The 18,157-nt window shown below is 38.3% G+C and overlaps 1 protein-coding gene across 1 annotated transcript in view; it reads right to left on the bottom strand.

Moving 5' to 3' along the window:
• The window catches only part of LOC149806231 (cadherin-23-like), a 317,815-nt gene extending 308,324 nt beyond the window's left edge, over positions 1 to 9,491 (bottom strand). Inside the window, exon 1 of the mRNA XM_089935354.1 lies at positions 9,245 to 9,491. The gene's annotated coding sequence lies outside the window, so the exon portion shown is untranslated. The remainder of the gene's footprint in view (positions 1 to 9,244) is intronic.
• Positions 9,492 to 18,157: the final 8,666 nt, after the last annotated feature.

Raw genomic sequence — 18,157 nt, 5'->3', positions numbered from 1 at the left:
GAAAGTTGAAAAAAGGGTAAAACAAAAAAAAGGAAAAGGATACTCTGTTGGCAAAGAATCCTACGGCGTTACCTGTCCTAACAGTGTTCTCAGTGATATATCACGGCTAGAGGTACTAATCGGAGGAAAACGAGCCGGAAATAACTCTCCGGAAATAATCAATGAGGCCGCTGATATTTGCAAGCGGTTATTTACGGGCGGTATCATGGACGTTAGTGCGTATCGAACGCTCATAGACGAACTCGTGGATGATTAAAAAAATTATCGTTTTTGTTAATTCTGGCTGTTTTTGGTCGTTTTTTGACCGTTTTTGGTCGTTTTTTGACCGTTTTTTGCCATTTTTTGACCGTTTTTGGTTGGTTTTTGAGGGCAAAAACCCCAGGAAATCATTTAGAGAAAATCGATGTTTTTGCTGAAAAATCGAAAAAAAACGACTATAGGCAACAAAAAATGACCAAAAATCAAGAAAAAACCGGAAAAAAACCGGATTTTTATCGAGGGCAAAAACCCCAGGAAATTTTGATAAAATTTATTCCGGTTTTCCACACGGCGGTGGGAAGGGGGTGATCAATCACTGGTGATCACAATCACTAATTGAAAAACCGGTGTTTTTATAATAAAGATGATCATACACTACAACCACGATAAACCAGTACTCGTCTACGTGGTAAACTCGCGATTGCCTGTTTACCGCGCGTACTATGGAGATGGTCTCGGTAGCACCATTGCGGGGTTATTTACAAGAATGGCCCCAAAAGTAGCGCCGTTAGCCAAACAATTAGGAATGAAGGCTATTGATGTTATTCGTGATAAGGGTATTAGTGCTATTGGAGATGTTGCCGGAAAGGCGCTTTCTGCAGCAAAGGACAAACTAATGTCGTTGGTGAGGAGAAAAAAAACAGAAACCACCGGTGATGCCATCAACGACAGTGATGCCTGCGAATGTCAGTAAAGTAATAAATAACGCCGTGGAAGAAAAACTAGCGTCGTTGGTAAACAATAATCAAGATGACATCGCAAACATAATAGCGGGAAGTGGTTTAAAACCACGACGATGATTTAGATGCATCAGCGTATTATTAAATAAAATGTTTAAACGAACAGCTGACCCGGCGTTTGATATGGACGCACCAGTGCACAGGGATGATTCTGTCCGTAATTATCAATTTTATTCCTATCATGCAGTACAACCCGACATACGATCGCGAATTGAACTTCAAGTCCATGATACCAGTAAATATTTTTTACCGTGTGAAGCGTTTACTGAAATCGAAGGAGAACTTGTAACAGAGGCCGATACTCCTGCTGTACCAGCACCGTATCCAGATGGTACCAAAGTTGGCTTAGTCAATAACGGCGTAATGGCGCTATTTGAGAGCGCAAAATATCTCATTGACGGGCGAGAGATCGAGTCTATAGAACGCGATGTTGATGTTGCTACAACAATAATCGGGCTAGCAAGATATTCCGACGATTATACAAGATCAGCGGGTCCATCTATGATGTTTGCAAAGGATACTAAAAACACTGCTGGAAACTCGCAATTTGTGGTAAGGCGACCAAGAAATAATGCTAATAACGCTGATGCTGATGTTGAGAATATGATTATAAACAACGATCCTAATTTTAACATCGGAGCTGCAACACGCATATCAATGTTAACAGGGGCGCGTAAATCTTTCTCATGCGCGATTCCACTGCATCATATATTTGGATTTTGTAGGAACGTGCGAAAAGTTATCTACGGAGCAAAGCATACCGTGGTGCTTGTGCGAAAAGGCGATGATAGAAATGCAATTTGGAGAATTCCAGCGGATCCTGCAAATCCAAATAATGACCCTGGTAAAGTCGTTTTAACTAAAATATTATTGTGGATGCCAGTAATGACTCCATCCATTACCACAGAGGCACGATTGCTATCCTTTATGGAGCAGGGAGGAAAATCATTACTAAGTTGGTTAACAACAACAACAGATACTAAGCAATCAAATATCAATGGTATATTCACATGGAACCTGGCATCACAACAAGGCATTTCGGCTCCGCGTCATATATTTGTTGCGTTGCAGGATATGACGAGAGTTGATAATCAATTATTCAGCCATATGATATTTGATCGATTAGGCGTTACTGACGTCTCGCTGAGAATAAACGGCCAGCAGGAACCATCCGAGGATATACAACTTAATTACGGTCAAAACCATGTCGCACGTGTGTACCATCGGTTGCTGTCATATATGAGTCGTGATCAAAACGTCGACACTGGTTTGCAAATATCACAACATGATTTCAAAGAACTATATCCGATCTATTACTTTTCGCTGGAACATCTTGATTTAACAAGACAATCCGTCGTTGATATACACTTCCGAGCTAATGTAACTCGCGGCGTTATTGCTAATTATAGAGCTATTGCTGTCATCCTCAGCGATAAATCAATGCTGCTAGAAGGTGCTGGCGGACGAATGAGAATCGTTGATGCGCCAGTGGAAAACATGTAATTGAAAGCACAAAACGCGTTTACAATAAAATGTCGTATAGTGTCGTCAGTGTAGAGTTGACTGATGGTCAAGTCAAGAAATTACGATCAAAGTCGGCTAAACAATGCGGAACCACAATAACGCTGAAGCCATCACAGATGGCAGGTGGTAATCATAAGATATCGTTGACGGCGCGTCAAATAAAACATTTCAATAATGCGATGAAGAATAAAAAGGGTGTTCAAATAGATTTTTCAGCCGCAGCAATCAAAAACATGGAAAAGACCGGTGGGATATTTCCGCTGTTAGCTGCGATTCCAGCGTTGATTGCCGCGGCCGCACCAGCAGTGGCTAAGGCGGCGGCGTTAGGAGCCGTTGGTACCGCGGCGGGAATGGCACTGAAAAAGGCAACCGGGAAAGGCTACAAAAAAAACACGACCCGTGGCCGGAAAGGGTCTAAGACTACCGGGAACTCCGTATTCATGGTACTCGGGAAAGGGTCTAAGACTACCGGGGACCGTTTATTAACGCAAGAGTCTATGACCCCCATGTCTAATTTTGATTTAATAGACGCCGCAAACGCGCTAGCGATAAAAAACTTCAGAGGTGTTTTTATGAGGGATCAATTACCGGCGGCGCCAAGGAATATTGAAACAGGCATAATTAACCTCGATGGGTCCTCCGGAGCGGGAACTCATTGGGTTGCGTACGCGATTGATCCGCGTGCGATCGTCTATTTTGATTCATACGGGTTAGCCCCGCCAAACGAGTTCATGCGGTATATCCGGGCGTGTTCAGCCCGGGCGTTTTATTCCACGTTGCCAACACAGCGATTAAGTGACCCACCGATATGTGGCCGTGAGGCATTGAACGTACTCGCGGCGATTTCATCATCGCGAAAACCACCTCATGTAGTTGTAAACGAATACACTAGTGGAGTCGTAGAGGCCCGGCGGGTTAATTAGAAACGCCGTTTTTTTTACAATAACGATGATTGATATTTGGGGACGACCGGTTTCGGCGCTGAAGGAATCCACGGAAACGCTCGCCACCGATGACATAAAAAAACTAATCGAGGATGAAATCGCTGATACGTTGAATTTAACCAGTGTTGACCCAGGTGAAATAGTCGTATTTCAAGACCGCCAGGGTAAATTGAAATCCAGTAATGTGTCGCTGGATGATGTTTTAACACGACAGCGTGATGCCGCCGAGGACACTATCGCGTTGTATACCGGCGACGGACGACTCAAACCGGGTGAACATATATCGGCGGTAACATTAGTCAAAGACGGTTTTATAAGGTTGGATAGATCGGTGACCGAACTCGACGCGCAGGTGAAAAAATCTGCCACCGAGGTGAAAAAATCTATCACCGATATACAGCTCACTACCGCTAGTTTTTTCGGGACCCCGACGGTAACCGAACCGAATATTACAACAATAAGGAATACTATTTTGGATTTTGCAACGCTGTCGGGCCAATTTTACACGTTGCGAAAAAATGTTAACAGGATCGATGACAACTTTGATAAATTCTTTGGTAAAAAAATACCAAGCTGGATGAGATTACAACAACTATAAATGATATCACTGCGTATGGACAGGAAATAAAAACAATCAAACTTGATGTTGCAGAGAACAGAGATGGTGTAGTAGTACATGAGCGGGAAATAGAAATAATCGGCGCTAATGTTGCAACGATCATAAATAATGTAGACTCGCATAGACGGAAAATAGAAACAATCAAAACTGATGTTACAATGATCATAAATAATATGAGCGCGCATACACAGGAAATAGGAACAATCAAAACTGATATTGAAGCGAACAAAAAGGGTGTAGACGCGCATACACAGGAAATAGGAACAATCAAAACGGATATTGAAGCGAACAAAAAAAATATAGACGCGTATTGGCGGGGAATAGGAATAATCAAAACTGATGTTGCAGCGAACAAAAAAGGTATAGACGTGCATACATATGAAATAGGAACAATCAAACTTGATGTTGCAGCGAACAAAAAAAGTATGACCGAGAATACACGGGAAATAGAAACAATCAAAACTAATGTTGCAGCGAACAAGAATAATATAGACGCGAGTTGGCGGGGAGTAGGAATAGTTATAACTGATGTTGAAGCGATTAAAGACAGACTACCGAGAATGGCAGAGCAACTCGAAAAAATAAAAACCCCTCATGAGAACATCATCAACACAGTATACACAATTCGACATGGATCATTCAATTGGACTCCTACACAGAATACAGTAAATATTACCGCAACTGTTAAGGGCATTTATCGATTGACACTGGTTTCAATAATGCAGTTTAATATATTATCGTCGAGTTCATCCGGGTTTAACAATACAATATCAACAATTATAGACAGGAACGCAACTGAACAGTTTACAATTTATGCCGTTGATGGAAATTTAGCCGGGGCAAACATTACATGGTATGTGGAATTTGTAGCGAATCTAAGTAATTAAAAACACTAGCTCTTTTAAAATAAAAATGACCACCAGGGTAATTGAATCAGAGGTATCACCGACGTCACATCAATATCGATTCGATACCGCAAAAGAGTTCTCCGCGAATTTGAAAACGCTTTCCGAACAATACCGCGCAAAAATAAAAAAATACCGCAGAAAAATAACCACCATCGACGCGGTCGTGTACTCGGTGTCGGGTATAGTAGCCGGTACCGGTGTTATTTTATCCACGGTGACCACGATAGCCCCGATCGCTGTTCCAATCGCTATATCCGCGATGACAACAATTGCTGGAGTCGCCAACGCAATCACTAAAAAGATATCATCGTGTTTTCAGAAAAAACTCGACGAGTATACAGTAAAACATCAAACAGTATCCGACGCGTACTCGAAATTATCCGGGTTGATCTCGTTATCGATTGATAATTTGTTCATATCCGATGTTGAATTCTCCACGATGGTCCAGTTGTATAGCTCCGCGATGTTAAAAATCGAGGATTTTCAACTGGAAGCCGGAACCACCTGGTTGTTGAAATTAGACACTAAAAACAACGAATAATAATAATGTCGCTGAACCCCGAAGGGTCTCAATTACTTCAGCGGATCGCGGAGAATACCACTCCGGTACAAACAAATATGATATCGATAACGTCAACGAAACCCGAATTCAGTGTGAACTTCCCATCGCCGGTTCCAGTGAAGGAAATAGCGCTGGCAAAATTGCGAATATATCACAGTTGGCCTAATATCCGAGCGGACGCATTTAACGGACAACAACCTAATAACTCGCTGGTTTTTGCATGGACAAATAAGCCCGATGGGACCCCAGACTGGAATGAGGTTACAATACCAACTGGGTCATACCAAATAGAACAAATCAATAAGGAATTTCAACGCAGGATAAAATCGATCACAGGAAAGGAATCAAAAATCGCTATTACGGTTCATGAACCGACGTTATCGTCGACGATTGAAATAAGCACACCGGGGTATATGGTTGATATTTATAACAGTTCAATAAGAACCATACTAGGATGGCCTAAGAATCCACCCGCAGACGCCCCCCCATCAACTATCCTCAGATACGATAACGGAGATGGTGGTAGGCATATTGCTCCATACAACGTAAATATTGCATCGGTGATAGCAATCAATCTGGTGTGTGATGTTATCGAAGGGAGTTACCAGGTGGATACCAAGCAATCAAATCAAGCTCAACAGGGGTATATCCTTTATTCGTTTTCACCAACAGCCCCTCCGGGATTTTTGATCATTGAGAGTCCGATTAATCCGGTCTATATGCGATGCCATAATCGGCTTTTAACGAGAATTAATTTCAGACTTACCGATCAGTCAAATAACCTAATTGATCTGCAAGAGGAGGAGTTAGTGATCACTCTGTTTGTAAGATCATAGCAGCAGGGGGGGCGATGACATCGACGCGGTCGTCGATGTGTTTACCGGACGCTGACGACGCTGGGGATCGGCGCGCAGAAGGTATTAATTAAACCAAATGACGTCCGGACAATTGTCGATTTGGCCCCTCGACGATGACAACGACGACGACGTCGTTTTTTTTTTACCAGGCGCTGACGACACCGGATCCGGTGAGTGCAGAAAGTATTAATTAAGCCAAATGACGTTTGGACAAAATGTCGGATTCGCCCCCCCTGCTGCTTGTGTTCATTCTATTGGATAGGCAATATGTATTCATTCTGTTGGATAGGCAATAAGTATTCATTCTATTGGATAGACAATATGTAATCATTCTACTGGATAGACAATATCTATTCATTCTATTGGATAGTCAATATGCGTTCATTCTATTGGATAGGCAATAAGTATTCATTTTATTGGATAGACAATATCTATTCATTCTATTAGATAGACAATATCTATTCATTCTATTGGATAGGCAATATGTGTTCATTCTATTGGATAGGCAATATGTGTTCATTCTATTGGATAGGCAATATGTGTTCATTCTACTGGACAGGCAATTAGTATTCATTCTATTGGATAGACAATATGTATTCATTCTATTGGAATAGCAGGTTGTATTCATTCTTTTGGAGTGACAATATGTATTTATTTTATTGGATAGGCAATGCTTGTTCATTTTATTCTTGTTACATGAACATAATAAATTCAGTGAAAATGTGTAATAATTACTCAACCTCTTATTTGACATTTTGTCATAATACTCTTGTGTATAATCAGGCATTACTCGAAAATATTCAGCCTGACTCAATAGTGTACTGGGCTGTATAATCAGGCATTACTCGAAAATATTCAGCCTGACTCAATAGTGTACTGGGCTGTATAATCAGGCATTACTCGAAAATATTCAGCCTGACTCAATAGTGTACTGGGCTGTATAAGCAGGCATTACTTGAAAATCTTCACTCTGACTTCATAGTATTCTGGGATGCAGAAGTAAGCTTATCTAGAAAATGTTCACTCCTACCGGTATGTTATAGTCTATTGGGGTGTAAAAGTATTAATAGAAAATGTTCAGTCTGACTCAAAAGTGTACTGGGGTGTTTAAGTAAGTATTACTAGAAAATGTTCAACCTGACTCAGTAGTATACTAGAGTGTACAAGTATTGTTAGAAAATGTACACTCTAACTTAACAGTGTACTGGGGTGTACAAGCATGCATTACTATCAAATATTCATTTTGCTTCAACAGTGTACTAGGATATTTAAGTAAGCATTTCTAGAAATTATTAGGACTTGATGTTGTAACACCTAATCTGAAGTAAGTCCATTAGGGGGAATTAGTCACAAGAAAGAACTTTTCAATAACTAAACTTGTGGTTTGAGTTATCAACAGATCCTTTCTTCTCTAACCTTAGTGTATATACCAAAGTGCACAAAACTGTAGCCATATATCCACTCCCCACACACTCTTTTTTAACCGATAATATATATAAGTATTTCTAAAAGTATTATAATACACTGTAAGTAGGAAATTATTTGTCAACTTCATCCTTATAAGCTAATTAATTCTAAATTAGACTGTAACTACCCAACTATTCAAACTTCCCACAACTGGTCAATAATTTAAATATTTGAGTGTTAAGGGAAACTTGATTTCATTGATTTATAGAAATTCTACAAAACACAATCCCGCCACTATAATGGTTTCTTTGTTTCAGTGACCTGTTAGACTGAACTGTAACCTGACCCCACTTGGGACTAAGGGGATAAAAGTAGCAGAGTATTTAACAGAAATTATAGCCCCTAAAGTTTACTGTGAATAAGGATGTACTCCTCTATCATAGTCACATAACTGTATTAAGAACATTTAGAAAATTTACATACAAATGTATATTTTCCTTTAAACCATGATAAATACAATAGCAACTTAAATAACTAACTTTAGCCCTATCATAGTTAACTGGGGTGTAGAAATAAGCATTATTAGAAAATGTTTAGTTTGACTTGGTAGTGTCTAAAGCTGTACAGGTAATCACTTGTAGAAAATGTTCAGACTTGCATACCAGGTGTCAGAAACTACTCATAATGATGTAGACTAGCATTTTATTTTCCTTCTTTTGGTGCTGCCTTGGCCCTTTCATTAATCCAACCTTCACTCAGTCTATCCACATGACATGCAATTCCAAAGAATATATATATAGACTGATTTTAAATATCCATATTATAAGCATTCTTCTACAAAAAACTCTTTATGGGTGAATGGAATATATCATGTTGTATTTAGCTAAAATAACAGATTCTTGGGCAAACAATATTCTTTTGCTTAAAATTATAGTTCTCAGAATCTGTATTATATATATATATATATATATATATATATATATATATACCTTTTCACATTATAAAATATTATATTTTACTGTTATACATATATCACTTGTCACATAAGAAAATACTGTATTATACTGGTATAAATGTATCACACTGTCCCATGATAAAATGATCTATTTTTATAATGGTATAAATACATCACTTTATTTGAGGACAAAATACTATACATTGAATAATTAATGATCCTGCTTCATGTTCCTTAATCATCCATTCCAATATCCCTCTAAGCCTGGTCACTGGAGACAGATCAAGGATATTCCAAGACTATTGTGAGAAACAATGTAACAGACAAAATGAGGGATTTAATAGTGATAACACTCTATATATATATATATATATATATATATATATATATATATATATATATATATATATATATATATATATGCTACTTCTTTAATTTTATCCATAAATAACAGACATCCCCATACTCACCTTTAAATTAGACCCCACTTTGGCAGCAAACTCTGTTAGCTTCACGTTTTAAGAATCTATGGTGATGATAACAATAAACTGTGTTGACTTCACTTTTAAGACTCTATGATGTTGGCATCTTTATTCTTTAAGACAAAAATTCAACTTGTGTTTCCAACACACTATCCCAGGAATGAATCTTTTGAAATTCAAAAGTACAGCAAAGCTTGACCATTTAATTAGTAATCCTCTGCTCTAGTAAGGACCAATCTCTTTCCTGAAATGAAAATAAAATGAGAATAGCTGTGCTTTATCAGTGTATACCAATATACAACATCCGTTATCCAAAACCAAACACCAGTGGCCAGGTTGGAAGTTTTCAAGTTTACTTAGTGTATAGAGATTAGATCCTGATTAAGAATTCCTGGTCCAATATAAAACTTCATTGCCTATGCATACCCAACACTCCTAAACCCTCAGATAAACATGATAAATTTCTTTTTACTGATAAAATATGTCATCTGAAAACCTACAACAAGACTCTTAACTGCTATCATGCAAACAAACTACCCTACCTGGGCTATTACAGTATGCCATTTAGTTGGACTTAAGACACAGAAAGTTAAAGTCATGGAAAGTTTGAATATTTATTTTTACATGCTCCACCTATAACAGATAAATTACTCAAAGTGCTCTGAGTAAACAATAGCTATGTTTGAAAGTAAGCATTGCTCCATTCCTTTGTCGTCAATCAGTTTAACTCCTTAGATCCCAAATAACCTCAGTCAAATCTGTCACTTTCCATAAACATTTCCAGAATTGTCAATATTTTATGATAATAATTTACTGCAAATGTTTGTAGCAATTAAAGTGAAGGAAAAAAATCTTGAAAAAGGAAATAAAACTCGTGTTCAATTGTCAAATTTAATGGTGGGGAAGGGTCAATAACTGCAGTACGATTTTACATCAACAAGCTACACGAGTTTGCTATAATTTATTTTTAAATACATACATCTCTTTATGGCTCTTTTAATTGCTGTATACATCTAAGTGCATCAAAATGTTTTTTTTAAATACATACATCTCTTTATGGCTCTTTTAATTGCTGTATACATCTAAGTGCATCAAAATGTTTTTTTTAAATACATACATCTCTTTATGGCTCTTTTAATTGCTGTATACATCTAAGTGCATCAAAATGTTTTTTTTAAATACATACATCTCTTTATGGCTCTTTTAATTGCTGTATACATCTAAATGCATCAAAATGTTTTTTTTAAATACATACATCTCTTTATGGCTCTTTTAATATCTGTATCAAAATGTTTTATTTTAAATGCATACATTACTCAAGGTACCTGTCAGACACTTCTCTGAACCAATGGTACATAACTAATGTGAACTCTATTAAATGTTTCTTCTTACTTATCGGTACATTACTAAACATAGCTATGTATTACATTTTTCTTCATACTAATGGAGTGGGTAAGCCTGCCAGTAGCTTCTCATGGGTCGGTGGTTCTTCCCTGGGTTTTCCAGGGTTCTTCCTCTACCAGTTATACTGGCCACCATGTATATCTTGCTGAAAAATGGCATTAAACCCCAGAACAACAACAACAACAACAACATACTAATGGATAAAATTACTAAATATAGCTACGTATTACATTTTTCTTCATGCAAATGGGTACATTAATAAATGTAGCTATGTATTAAATGTTTCTTCTTACAAATGGGTACATTGTTAAATGTATCTATGTATTAAATGTTTCTCCATACAAATGGGTACATTACTAAATATAGCTATGTATTAAATGTTTCTTCTTACAAATGGGTACATTACTAAATATAGCTATGTATTAAATGCTTTTTTGTGCAAATGGGTACATTACACAATGTAGCTAAGTAATAAATTTTTCTTTCAGTACCAATGGCATATAACTAAATACAGAAATGCATTACCATTTCTTTGTATGTCCATTACATGAAGCTTCAAACTCTTCTTTGTCCCAATGGATATATTTCTAAAAATAGCTCTACTTTTCTTTACTTTTAACAATTGTTATTATCATGGATAGAATTTTATGTGATTTTTGAGCCACATAACTTGCATCAGTGTTTAGATACAATTATGGTGATTAACAGGACTGCAAAGTAATGATGGTGATTAACAGGACTGCAAAGTAATAATGGTGACTAGCAGAACCACAATGTAATGATGGTGACTAGCAGGACTGCAATGTAATGATGGTGACTAGCAGGACTGCAAAGTAATGATGGTTACTAGGAGGACTGCAAAGTAATGATGGTGACTAGCAGGACTGCAAAGTAATGATGGTGACTAGCAGGACTGCATTGTAATGATGGAGACTAGCAGGACTGCAATGTAATGATGGTGACTAGCAAGACTGCAATATAATGTGTAATGATGGTGACTAGCAGGACTGCAAAGTAATGATGGTGTCTAGCAGGCCGGATTGCAAAGTAATGATGGTGACTAGCAGGACTGCAATGTAATGATGGTGACTAGCAGGACTGCATTGTAATGATGGTGACTAGCAGGACTGCAATGTAATGATGGTGATTAGCAGGACTGCAATGTAATGTGTAATGATGGTGACTAGCAGGACTGCAAAGTAATGATGGTGACTAGCAGGACTGCAATGTAATGATGGTGATTAGCAGGACTGCAATGTAATGTGTAATGATGGTGACTAGCAGGACTGCAAAGTAATGATGGTGACTAGCAGGACCGCAATGTAATGATGGTGACTAGCAGGACTGCAAAGTAATGATGGTGGCTAGCAGAACCGCAATGTAATGATGGTGACTAGCAGGACCGCAATGTAATGATGGTGACTAGCAGGACTGCAATGTAATGATGGTGACTAGGAGGACCACAATTTAATGATGGTGACTAGCAGGACTGCAAAGTAATGATGGTGACTAGCAGGACTGCAAAGTAATGGTGGCGATTAGGAGGACTGAAAAGTAAAGTTTCATCGTGATCAAGTCATTAGACATTAGAATAATTGTTGTTTTTTCTCTAAAAATTATATGAATGTTTGCTTAAATGAAGAAATTATTGTTTTAACCCAACCTAATATTGCATGACATCATGGTGGCATTCCGGAACGAAACAATGTCAATGGCCTAGCGGTTAGAGTGTCCGCCTTGGATGCGGGAGATCGTGGGTTTGATCCCCAGACAAGTTATATCAAAGACTTATAAAAATGGTACTAACAGCTGCCTCGATTGGCACTCAGCATTAAGAGGTTAGTGTTAGGACTGGTCGGCCCGGTGTCAGGATAATGTGACTGGAAGTCTACAGCATGATGCCCCAGTGCTACACTTTGAACTGCCACACTGCACACATCGTAGCGATATGACTGAAAAATTGTTAAAGCTACGTTAAAAACCCAAATCACACACACACAAGCAAAACAATGAGTACTGCCTGCAAATACTGAATTAGACACTGCTGAATTGTCGATTGGAAGCCAATTTAGAATTTATAATTTATTCGGTGTAATTGATCATGGCTGAACAGAACCAAATCAATGAATGTAAACATCAATATAATCTTGCATGACATCATGCTGGCATTCTGAAACAAAGCAATGATTACTGCCTGCAAATGTAAACCACAGTACTGAGTTAGACACTGCTGAATTGTCCACTTTAAGCCAATTTATAATTTATTCAGTGTAACTGATTACGACTGAATAGAACCAAATCAATGAACGTAAACATCAATATACTCAAGCAAATCAAACACAATTTTTTTGGCTTTAGACAAGTGAAGTGGGAGGGCACACCAATGAGTTATGCAAGTCAAATAAACAAATGTGCCAGTACAACAGCCATACATTTATCTGAAATGTTTATTTTTAAATTATGCACTTTATTTGAAATGATGCTTACACATTATCAAAACTAGCTCCATGTAATGTAACAGTCAAATCTAGTAGCTATTCTTATGGATGATAACTTCAATTTTTCAGGTCGTAACACTGATTGGACTGGTTGCTTGGTATTATTGACTTCTTGGTAATGATTGGTTTGTTGGTTTTAACGGTAAGCACTTGATTTGACTATACTGTGCCAAGGAACTGGGAGCTAATGGCCTTTCTCAAAGAATCACCAATGCAGTTGACCTGAGCTGGCCTGGACAAGTATCAAACTTATGACCCTTGGATTATAGGCCCAACACTCCAGTAACTTAGCTGGCCTAGACAAGTATCAAACTTATTATGACCCATGGATTATAGGCACAACACTCCTCTAACTTAGCTGGCCTAGACAAGTTTCAAACTTATGACCCTTGGATTATAGGCCCAACACTCCACTAACTTAGCTGGCCTAGACAAGTATCAAACTTATTATGACCCTTGGATTATAGGCCCGATACTCCACTAACTTGGCTGGCCTAGACAAGTATCAAACTTATTATGACCCTTGGGTTATAGGCCCAAAACTTCACTAACTTAGCTGACATAGACAAGTATCAAACTTATTATGACCTTTAGATTATAGGCCCAACACTCCACTAACTTAGCTGGCCTAGACAAGTATCAAACTTATTATGACCCTTGGATTATAGGCCCAATGCTAAAGCTATACTTAGTTTGGTTGGTATTTTATAACACAGCACACTAAGAATTATTTAGCGCCATGGCAACCAAAGTAAAGTATCTTTCCCAAGGAAACATCTCAGCAGGTGATCTGGACTGATTGAGTGGTCTGATTCTAACCCGCATCCATTCAGTCATGAGTCTGGCATGATGAATACTATGGTGCTATGGCTCAAATGCCAAAACACTGAATCAGTTAAGTTTTAAAAAAACTGTGACTCAAATGTAACAGTGAATCAGTTAAGTTAAAAAAAGTGACTCAAAAATAATAACACTGAATAAGTTAAGCTTAAAAAGACTGGCTCAAATGTAATAACACTGAATCAGTTAAGGTAAAAATGTGGCTCAAATGTAATAACACTGAATCAGTTAAGCTAAAAAATAATGTGGCTCAAATGTAATAACAATGAAATCAGTTAAGCTATAAAAAAACTGGCTCAAATGTAATAACACAAAATCAGTTAAGCTAATAAAGACTGGCTCAAATGTAATAACACTGAATCAGTTAAGCTAAACAAACTGGCTCAAATGTAATAACACTGAATCAGTTAAGCTAAAGAAAACTGGCTCAAATGTACTAACACTGAATCAGTTAATTAAGCTAAACAAACTGTGGCTCAAATGTAATAACACTGAATCAGTTAAGCTAAAAGATTGGCTCAAATTTAATAACACTGAATCAGTTAAGATAAAAAAGACTGGCTCAAATTTAATAACACTGAATCAGTTAAGCTATATAAAAAAGCTGTGACTCAAATGTAATAACAATGATTCAGTACAGCTAAAAAAGAATGGCTCAAATGTCATACCATTGAATCAGTTAAGCTAAAAAAAATGTGGCTCAAATGTAATAACTTCAAATCAGTTCAGAAAAAGGTTAAAAAAACAACGTTGAAGAAGTAAAGATTCATTGCTGCTATATATTATTTCAATTGAATGAATAAGGTAAGGAAGAATATTTCATTTGGCAAGACTGGAAAATGTTTCCTACATCAGCACAGATTACCCAAAATTTGTTTACATGTCAATACCATGTCAGATGTCTAAATGCTCAAACTGATTTGGCACATTGGAGCTGAAGTCGTGTGTTCCACTACCCCAAACATAAGATGACTTTATAATGAATTGAAACAAAACTTCTTACAACTATGTGCCCAAATTCTGTATGACATTTTCTTCACTAAATACATGACTACTGTCTCCCAATATCATACAGAGAGAAAATATAAACTATGAAGTGTCAAGCAAGGTCAGTTTGGATACAGAACATCAGTGGCTAATTTGTGTTCAAAACATGTCAAATTTATATTCAAACATGGATTCTACAACAGCCGATGGTGCCATTATTCTAGCTGTGTCAGGTACATAATGTTTTATTATTAAAATATTTAATTGGATCAAACCCTGACCATTTACATTAAAGCTATGCAAGAAGGTATCTCACCACTGCAATGGCATTTCCTTGGATTATTACAATAATCTTTGTTCGATTAGCATAGTGATGTTGTATGTTTTGATGCATCAAAACTATATTATGGTCACCTGTAATGCTTGTTCACATGGGTCTGTCCATATAACTTTCATCATTGGAGCCTTTTCTCAAGTCAAGTTAGTCAGTGGGCTAGCAACAGCGCTGAAGTTAGCAACGTATCAACAATAATACCCTGCCAGTCCCGAGAAAGATCAAACTACTATGTCCCTAAGTTGGTAGACTTTTGAACTATCTGGGATTAACGTGTCTTCGCTGAGGGTATGACCTAGGTAGGTTAGTTTCATAAACCCTACAGGGCACTTAGATGGTCATGTGGTCAGTCCCGTTTGTCGAAGTCGCTGTAAAACATTTTTCAGCAAAATGATATGATCGTCACAAGTAGCTGTTGCTAAGAGTAAATCATCCATGAAGTTTGAAACTCCAGTCCCTCTTAAGGGTTCAAGTAATTTTTGCATCACATGTGTGAAGACACTCTGCACATTCTGGACCCCAAATGTCATGACTACCCACTGATAGGTCCCATCTGGAGTTGCGAAGGCAAGTTTTACTCTGTCATCATTTCGGAATGGAATTTGACAGTATCTCTTAGATCGATTTTTGAAAACTACTTTGCGTTGGTCACCCCAGCAAATATGGACTCAGAATCAGGTAACAATTCTACTTGGAATTCCATGATGCTGTTCAACTTCCTGTAGTTGAAACAAAATCTGTGTGTATTGTCTTTCTTCTGTTCAAACACGACAGGAGAGCTATATGCCGACTTAGTTGGTTCTATAACTCCCAAGTCTATCATAGCTCGGATCTCATTTTGTGACAGTTTTTAATTTCGCATATTGTAGCGGATATGGTTTCAACTTCACTGGCTTCTCGGAATAGCCTGTGATACTTCTCGTTACACGAAAAGTATCTCAGGAAGGTATCGCTCCCAATCCCTGGAGTGACCTTCACAGAACTTCTTCAGAGACTGTTTCAGTGTACCATTGAAACAATCCACCAAACCATTGCACTGTGGGTGATACGAGGTAGTTGTCAGGTGTCTAATGGACAGTAATCTGTTTACCTCTTCCATCACCTGGCTCACAAACTGTATCCCCTGGTCAGTCAGTATCTCCTCAGGGACACCAAACTTGACCAAACTCCTTACAAGACATCAGCCACCGTGACTGAGTCAATGTTAGTCAACTCCGCTGTTTTTTGTTTCTTAACAGCATTAAGAGTTACCAAATTAATCATTGTTGGATGATACTTCCTACAATCCCTAACAATATGGCCTGGTCTGTTGCAGCCGTAACACACCAGCTCACCTTTCCTTTCTGTGGTATCCTTCTCTGCCCCCTGAGCCTTCCCTGACCTACAGAAATGTTCTCAGCTGGAATTTCCGGCCCCTGGCCTCTCACCATTCTGACCGTTCTCCCTATGGGGTACTACCTCAGTGATCTTTCTATGCTTGCCGATGCAAGGTCAGTCCATGCCACCTAAGGTGGTTGGACATGAGTGCATGCTCTCATAGCACTCGGCCATCATGCTTATATCATCCAAGGTTGAGAATTCATGCTCAGCTAAGAACACTATTAAGTCTTTTCTGTATGTACTTAAGATGTGCTCTTTCAAAATTTCCTCACATCTGCTTTCATACGGAACCAGACATTTTCATCCATTTATCACAAATTACATGTACGCGGCTATGGAATTGCACGTGCATTTTGGTAGCTCTCTTTGATGATTCTCTGAAGAGTTTTAGAAACGTTTCCACTGACAGCTTATAGTGCCATAGTAGTGCTTTCTTCAGAGCATCATAGTCATTTACCTCATTTGGTGTCATATTATGCTAGACATCCTATGCAGCTCCCTGTAATAATGCCAAGACATTGATAGCCCACTGGTCTTTAGGTAGCTGATGAACCAGTGCCAACTTTCCGAACTGTGACAAAACGTTGTCAATGATTTCGTCCTTGTCGTTGAACATGGACATGGTGATCTGCATTGGTCGTCTGTCTTCAGATCGCCTACTTGTGGATCCTGAATGTTCGTTCAGGTCTTCACCTCTCCATGGCTAACATATGTTTATGTTCTCTGGATTTTTCTTCGGCCTGCAATCTGGCTAGTTCAAGCTCTGGTTTGTGCTCAGCTACCTGTCTGTCTTTCTCTCATTCGTGCTCAGCTGCTAGTTGCTCCTTGTGTTCTCTAACACTCCGTTCAACAAATTCAGCTAACTAAGCCCCTTTGTTAACCAATTCGGCCTTACCAATCAACTTAAATTCTCTAATTGTCTGTCTGTAGCCATCCTTTACCTATACTTAAGTCTTACTGCCCTCCTTGAAAATAGCCCCACACGTATTTATCCTACTTCTTGTATGGCCCTACTCAATTAAACCAAACTATTCTTGCATCAACAATCAATAAACGGGCAGTACACAGCTGGAATGTCTCCACAAATTCAGCATAACGCTTACAAACTCAAGACGTACTTACTACTGCAGGATTGGCCTAAATATCTCTTCTCCCAAGAGAATACAAAGGTAATTCTTCACTTTACTTGACAAATTTAGAATACGACCCGAACTGCAAGGAATTTGACTCAATCTCTAATTTCAAACACAAATATATTTATATAAATAGCAGATCTGTTTTAAATGACAGAATTGGTTCATCATATAATCGAGTGAACAAATGAAGTCATTGCCTTGTGCAACTTCATAACCTGCTTATTCCAATCCCCTCCAACATCACTATGGTTGTTCCTCTAGGTCCTTTCGCTTTTCCCTTCTCCATCCTCCCTACTGTCTTGCTTCTTTTGGCCCTCAAACT

This window comes from Sinohyriopsis cumingii, chromosome 2 (genome assembly GCF_028554795.1).
Source record: "Sinohyriopsis cumingii isolate HCF-2022 chromosome 2, ASM2855479v2, whole genome shotgun sequence".
Taxonomy (NCBI): Eukaryota; Metazoa; Mollusca; class Bivalvia; order Unionida; family Unionidae; genus Sinohyriopsis; species Sinohyriopsis cumingii.
The sequence above is the reverse complement of the archived record's forward strand: the minus strand, read 5'-3'. Positions and strand labels throughout refer to the sequence as shown.